Here is a 7478-nt window from a genome sequence, read left to right as displayed (position 1 = left end):
ATCCACAGTGTCACGAGTGTGGCGAAAATGGTTGAAATGGCTCTGAGCACTATGGGACTTAACATCTGAGGTCATCAGTCCCGCCGCGCGGGATTAGCCGAGCGGTCTCAGGCGCTGCAGTCATGGACTGTGCGGCTGGTCCCGGTGGAGGTTCGAGTCCTCCCTCGGGCATGGGTGTTTGTCATTAGGATAATTTAGATTAAGTAGTGTGTAAGCTTAGAGACTGATGACCTTAGCAGTTAAGTCCCATAAGATTTCAGACACATTTTCATCAGTCCCCTAGACTTACAACAACTTAAACCTAAGTAACCTAAGGACATCACACAGATCCATGTCCGAGGTAGGATTCGAACCTGCGACCGTAGCAGCAGCGCGACGAGTGTGGCGAGAATACCAAATTTCACTCATTACCTCTCACTACGATCAACGTAGTGGCCGACACCATTCACTTCACGACCGAGGGCAGCGGCATTTGCGTAGAGTTGTCAATGCTAACAGACATGCTGTATTGCATGAAATAACTGCAGAAAGCTATGCGGGACATATCCGTTAGGGCAGTGCTAACAAGGGAACCTCCCCATCGCACCCCCCTCAAATTTAGTTATAAGTTGGCACATTGGATAGGCCTTGATAAACTGAACACAGATCAATTGAGAAAACAGGAAGAAGTTGTGTGGAACTGTGAAAAAATAAGCAAAATATACAAACTGCGTAGTCCACGGGTCGCATAGGCAACATCATGGACAGAGCGAGCTCAGGAGCGTCGTGGTCCCGTGGTAGCGTGAGCAGCTGCTGCACGAGAGGTCCTTGGTTCAAGTCTTCTCTCGGGTGAAAATTTTATTTTCTTTATATTTGCATAGTTATTATCTGTCCGTTCGTTCATTGACGTCTTTGTTCACTGTAATAAGTTTAGTGTCTGTGTTTTGCGACCGCATCGCAAAACCGTGCGATTGGTAGACGAAAGGACGTGCCTCTCCAATGGGAACCGAAAACATTTGATCGCAAGGTCATAGGTTAACCGATTCCTCCACAGGAAATCACATCTGATATATTCTATACGACACTGGAGACGGCATGTGCGTCACATGACAGGAATATGTTGTCGACCCACCTAACTTGTACACTTGGCGAAGGGGTAAAAAAATTCTTCTACCTTGCCCGATTTAGGTTTTCTTGTGGATGTGATAATCACTCCCAAAAAAGTGATGAAAACATAAGTGTTTGTCACATAAACCGAAAATAAAAAATTAAACTTTTCACTCGATGGAAAATTTGAACCAAGGACCTTTCGCTCCGCAGCTACTCACGTTACCACGAGACCACGGCGCTTCTGCATTCCCAGTGTCCTTGACGTTGCATATCTTCCCATGAACTACTCAGTTTGTATATTTTGCTTATTTTTTCACAGTTCCACACAACTTCTTCCTGTTTTCTCAACTGATCTGTTTTCAGTTTTTCAAGGCCTATCCACTGTGCCAACTTATAACTAAATCTGAGGGGGGTGTGATGGGGAGGTTCCCTTGTAAGAAATTTGGCGTTAATGGACTGTGGCAACAAACGACCGACGCGAGAGCCTTTGCTAACAGCACGACATCGACTACAGCGCCTCTCCTGGGCTTGTGACCATATCGATTGGACCCTGGACGAGTGGAAAAAGCGGCCTGGCCAGATGAGTTCCGATTTCAGTTGGTACCAGCTGATAGCAGGGCTCGAGTGTGGCGCAGGTTCTACGAAGCCATGGACCCAAGGTGTCATCAATGCACTGCAGAAGCTTGTGGTGGCTCCATAATGGTGTGGGCTGTGTTTGCGTGGAATGGACTGTGTCCTCTGGTTCAACTCAACAGATCGTTGACTGGAAATGGTTATCTTCGGTTACTTGGAGACCATTTGCAGCCATTCATGGACTTCATGCTCCCAAACAACGATGTTTTATCACCGGGCCACAGTTGTTTGCAGTTGATATTAAGAATATTCTGGACATTTCGACCGAATGATTTGACCACCCAGGTCGCCCGACGTGAATCCAGCCCAACATTTATGGGCCGTAAACGTAAGGTCATTTCCTGCACAAAGTTCTGCACCGGCAACCCTTTCGCAATTATGGATGGCAACATGCATGCCTTAATATTTATGCAAGGGACTTCCAACGACTTGTTGAGTTCACGCCGAGTTGCACTACACAGGGCAAAAGCAGGCCAAACGATATTAGAAGGTATCCCATGAGTCGTCATCTTCTGACTGGTCTGATGTGTCCCACCACGAATTCCTCTCCTGTGCCAACCTGTTCGTCTCAATTAAGCACTTCCAAGCAACATCTTCAATTATTTTCTGGATGTATTTCACCCTCCGTTTTCCTCTACAGTTTTGTACTATGGAAGTCATTCCCTGATGTCTTAACATATGTCCTATCATCCTGTCCCTTCTCCTTGTCAGTGTTTTCCACATATTCCTTTCCTCTGTGCAGAATCTCCTCATTCCTTCTTACCAGTGCACCTAATTGTCAACATTCCTCTGTAACACCACATCTCAAATGCTTCATTTCTCTTCTGTGCCGGTTTTCCCACAATCCATGTTTTTATGTTATCAAAAAGGAAGGCATGCAACAAATACGATAAAAATAAGTACGCTATACAATGAGTTATTCACTCCCAGAAGACACCACGCCAGTGGCCTATAATACCGCCACTACTGCTGATAAAGAGCTCTGTTCGGCGAGGAAAAAGAATTCACATTTTTCTTTAGGTGACATTCCAGATACATCTGTTTCCAAATTTCTACATCTACATCTACATACATACTCCGCAATCCACCATACGGTGCATGGCGGGGGGTACCTCGTACCACAACTAGCATCTTCTCTCCCTGTTCCACTCCCAAACAGAACGAGGGAAAAATGAGTGCCTATATGCCTCTGTACGAGCCCTAATCTCTCTTATCTTATCTTTGTGGTCTTCCCGCGAAATGAAAGTTGGCGGCAGTAAAATTGTACTGCAATCAGCCTCAAATGCTGGTTCTCTAAATTTCCTCAGTAGCGATTCACGAAAAGAACGCCTCCTTTCCTCTAGAGACTCCCACCCGAGTTCCTGAAGCATTTCCGTAACACTCGCGTGATGATCAAACCTCTGTCACAGAGAGCTGAAAGGGAAAGGACGCGACCGTGTGGGGTTGTAATATTATTGGATTTCAGTTACTTTGCAAATGAGATATTTTTCACAACAGAGAAGGACAGCTAACGAGCCGTAGTTCGTAAAGATGCTAAGCATCACAGCGCGAGAGTAAAGAGACGAAATATTTTTTTTTTATGCGCTCCTATACCAAGACGCGCGTCTAGCGTTTAAAATACTCTAAATAAACACTTTGACCCGCTGGGCGCAGATATTTAAAATCATTGCCGCAGCGCTTGATAGAAAGACGCTGCGAAACAGATGAAAGAACAATCTATCTTTCGTTAAGAAATGTTCTAGAGACTTCGTTATCCCTTGTACTTTTGGTCGCCGACATGTTAAGACGTATTACATAGCATTGCTACAAGTTGTATTTTTATTTTGTGTAAAAACTATGTGAAACGACGAACAAACGTTTCGGTAACTCGGGTGAGGATATAACGTACTTTTGCGCACGCAAGGACATTTAATTTTTAAGAAGGAACCGACTGACAGAGCAGTGATTATTGGGCTGCGCCATGTACAAAAGAAATATCAGATGTAAGTCATGTATTTATCGCGTATTTGTCAATGTCTAGAAGTTTAAAGTCAATTTGTTCAAAATATATTAATATTTTACTATGCAGTAATTTACTTCTTATTCTTTTCTTTCCCTAAACAAAAATTATGTTCAAATTGTGTATGAGCTTTATAACAGGTTCGCTCTTTATAGCGGTGTCTCGATTGTATTTGGGAGACCACTAATGTGTTCGACTTCTGATCTGTTAATCTTTCTCTTACGAAATACCACTAATTTGCTTTCATTTCCATTTTTATATTCAAATAGTTCGCTTAGGTATTTTCATCGAAGATTCTGATTGCGTGAAGACAATCCAGCTCAAAAGATCAATTAAGAAAACCCCTTCGCGTAGTCGATCCGTACGTCTCCTGAACACAATCGAGAACCGGCTCTTCGGTGATCAGTTAATAATCTCTCACTCTTTTTAAGTCGTACTGAAAAACGGCCACACAGGACAGCCGTAGGTACTGTAAGTAGGCTGTTTAGGTTTTTTTATTGGTAACGCCACCTCAGTATGAAAATCACTGGCTGTGCCGTGTGCAGTCTGTGGCTGCTTTGCATTGTTGTAATACTCGCCATTGTAGTGTTAGGCAGCTGGCTGCGAACAGCGCGTAGCGTTGCGCAGTTGGGAGGTGAGCCGCCAGCAGTGGTGGATGTGGGGAGAGAGATGGCGGAGTTTTTAATTTGTCATGAACTGCTATATATATATGACGATATCAAGGTAAATACATTGTTTGTTCTCTATTAATATCTTTCATTTGCTAACTATCCCTATCAGTAGTTAGTGCCTTCCATAGTTTGAATCTTTTATTTAGCTGGCAGTAGTGGCGCTCGCTGTATTGCAGTAGCTTGAGCAGCGAAGATTTTTGTGAGGTAAGTGATTTGTGAAAGGTATAGTTTAATGTTAGTCAGGGCCCATTCTTTTGGAAGGAATTTAAAGTCAGATTGCGTTGCGCTAAAAATATTGTGCGTCAGTTTAAGCACAGTCTCGTAAAATTGTTCAAAAGGGGACGTTTCAGTACGCAATCTAGCGTTAGGTTGCATTTTGTCAGTAAATATTACCAACAAACAGTGACAGCACCACTATTATTATTTACTAATATTTCTTATACAGAATAAGCAAGTTCCTAACGCCAGAGAGTGCACGTGAATATCGATCCGGCGCGGTCGTTGGCAGCTGTGGTCGTGTGCCACGACACGCGACGCCCGGCTGTTTTGATTAGCAGCACAGATACCTGCGTCACGGCGAGATTTTCGCGACCACTTGGCAAACTTAACACATGTGCCGCAGCAAACAAAGGCTTTGTTCTAGAGATAATAGCTACCAACAGTTTGCGTGCTACGATACGGAAAGTGTGCCGGAGAAAGCAATTCATTGCGTGTTTCCTTATTTCTACATCTTCTTGCGTAGTTCACACAGCGGACGTGGCCAGCCAATTTCACGCTTGAAAAATAAGCTAATTATTTTTGCCACAAACCGTCGTGATAGGGAGGCCGTGTCAACATTCGGATTCCAAGATAAGAAATCTATTATTATACTTCTAGTGATATTACCAAGTCGGAATTGCTCTCTATTGGTCACTATCGTTTTTCTTCTTTTAACATTATTGGTGCAGTGACGAGGGGGTGAACCATTGAAAACTACGATATGCGCGCCCAAACCAGTATAAAACATGCATTGTAGTTCATAGTTCGGAGAAAATCTAGATTTAAGGACTGCCAGAATATTCTCGAGATGTAAGTTGTTCTGTTGTGTGTGTTGGTGTGTTGTTGGTGTCTTTGATGGACAATGTCAGTTACTAGCTTCTGAATACTTTCAGCTGTTATACTGAAGCACCAAAGAAACTGGTATAGAAATGCGTATTCAAACACAGAAGGCAAAGCCTATATAAGACAACAAGTGTCTGGCGCAATTGTTAGATCGGTTACTGTACAATGGCAAGTTATCAAGATTTAGTGAGTTTGAACGTGGTGTTATAGTCGGCGCACGAACGATGGGACACAGCATTCTCCGAGGTAGGGATGAAGTGGGGATTTTCCCGTAAGACCATTTCACTAGCATACCGTGAATATCAGGAATTCAGTAAATTTGAAACAGAGCCAATGTTGCACACAACATCCTTCACTACCAAGCTAGTGTCATCAGCAAACACAAATATTTTAGAACTGTTCAAAAATGAGTGTAAAATCTTATGGGACTTAACTGCTAAGGTCATCAGTCCCTAAGCTTACACACTACCCAACCTAAATTATCCTAAGGACAAACACACACCTATACCCGAGGGAGGACTCGAACATCTGCCGGGACCAGCCGCACAGTCCATGACTGCAGCGCCTTACACCGCTCGGCCAATCCCGCGCGGCTTTTAGAATTACCTACAATATTAGAGGGTATATCATTTATATAAACAAGGAACATCAGTGACCTCAATACTGATCCCTGGGGTACCCCCCCCCCCCCCCCAATTGACCATACCCAACTCAGACCCCACATCACAGCCAGTCTTAACATTGTGAATAATGATGGTTTGCTGTCTGTTGTTAAAGTAAGAGGTGAACCAGTTGTGAACTACTCCCTGTATTCCGAAACAGTCTAACTTCTGGAGTAATATTTTGTAATCAGCTCAATCAAATGTCTTAGATAAATCAAAAAATATGCCTAGCATTCGAAACCTTTTGTTTAATCCATCCAGTACCTGACAGAGAAAAGAGAATATAGAACATTCAATTGTTAAACGACATCTAAAGCCGAACTGTACATTTGACAGCAAATTATATGACATAAAATGATCAATTATCCTTACATACACAGCCTTTTCAAAAACTTTAGCAAGCACTGATGGCATAGAAATAGGTCTAAAATTGTCTACATAATCTCTTTCTACCTTTTTATAAAGTTACTTTACTAATGAGTGCTTTAGTCGTTCAGGAAACTGAACTTTCTTAAAGGAATTACAAATATGGCTAAGTACAGGGCTAACATGTTCAGCACAGTACTTAAATATTCTGCTAGGCACTGCATAATATCCATGAGAATCCTTAGTCTTCAGTGATTTAATTATTGATCCAATTTCGCCCTTGTCAATATCACAGAGGAGTATTTCAGACATCAGTCTGGGAAAGGCATTTTCCAAGGGAGTTATGTGATTCCCTGTAGAAGGTACGTTTTTACTTAATTCACCAGGAATGCTCAAAAATGATTGTTATATGCTGTACTCATATCTGACTTATTAGTAACAGAAATATTTTTACTACGAACTGACTTATTTTGTTGACCTGGTGCTGCTGACCAGACGCTTCCTTCAACTCTGATCATATTGTTTTAATTTTATCTTGTGAAATGGCTGTTCTATTTGCGTACCACATATACTTTGTCTTCCTAGTAGCATTTTTAAGCACCTTACAATATTGTTTGTAATGAACAACTGTAGCTTGATTGTGAGTATTTCTAACATTCTGATATAATTCCCACTTTGTTCTACATGATATCCGTAACCCATTAATCAGCAACGCAGGCTGCCGTTTACTGATAGTACCCCATTTAAGATGTTCTAATGAAAAGCAACTCTCAAAGAGCATGAGAGATGTGTTAAGGAAAGCATTATATTTGACATCTATGTTACTGACACTACAATCATCCTGCCACTCATGTTCCTTAACGAGGTTTAAAAAATTCTCTATTGCCATTGGATTAGCTTTCCTACATAGTTTGCAATTATGTGTGATCATATATATGAGTGTGATATGCCCTGCCA

Source organism: Schistocerca nitens, chromosome 4, assembly GCF_023898315.1.
Source record: "Schistocerca nitens isolate TAMUIC-IGC-003100 chromosome 4, iqSchNite1.1, whole genome shotgun sequence".
Taxonomy (NCBI): Eukaryota; Metazoa; Arthropoda; class Insecta; order Orthoptera; family Acrididae; genus Schistocerca; species Schistocerca nitens.
This window is presented reverse-complemented; position numbering follows the sequence as displayed.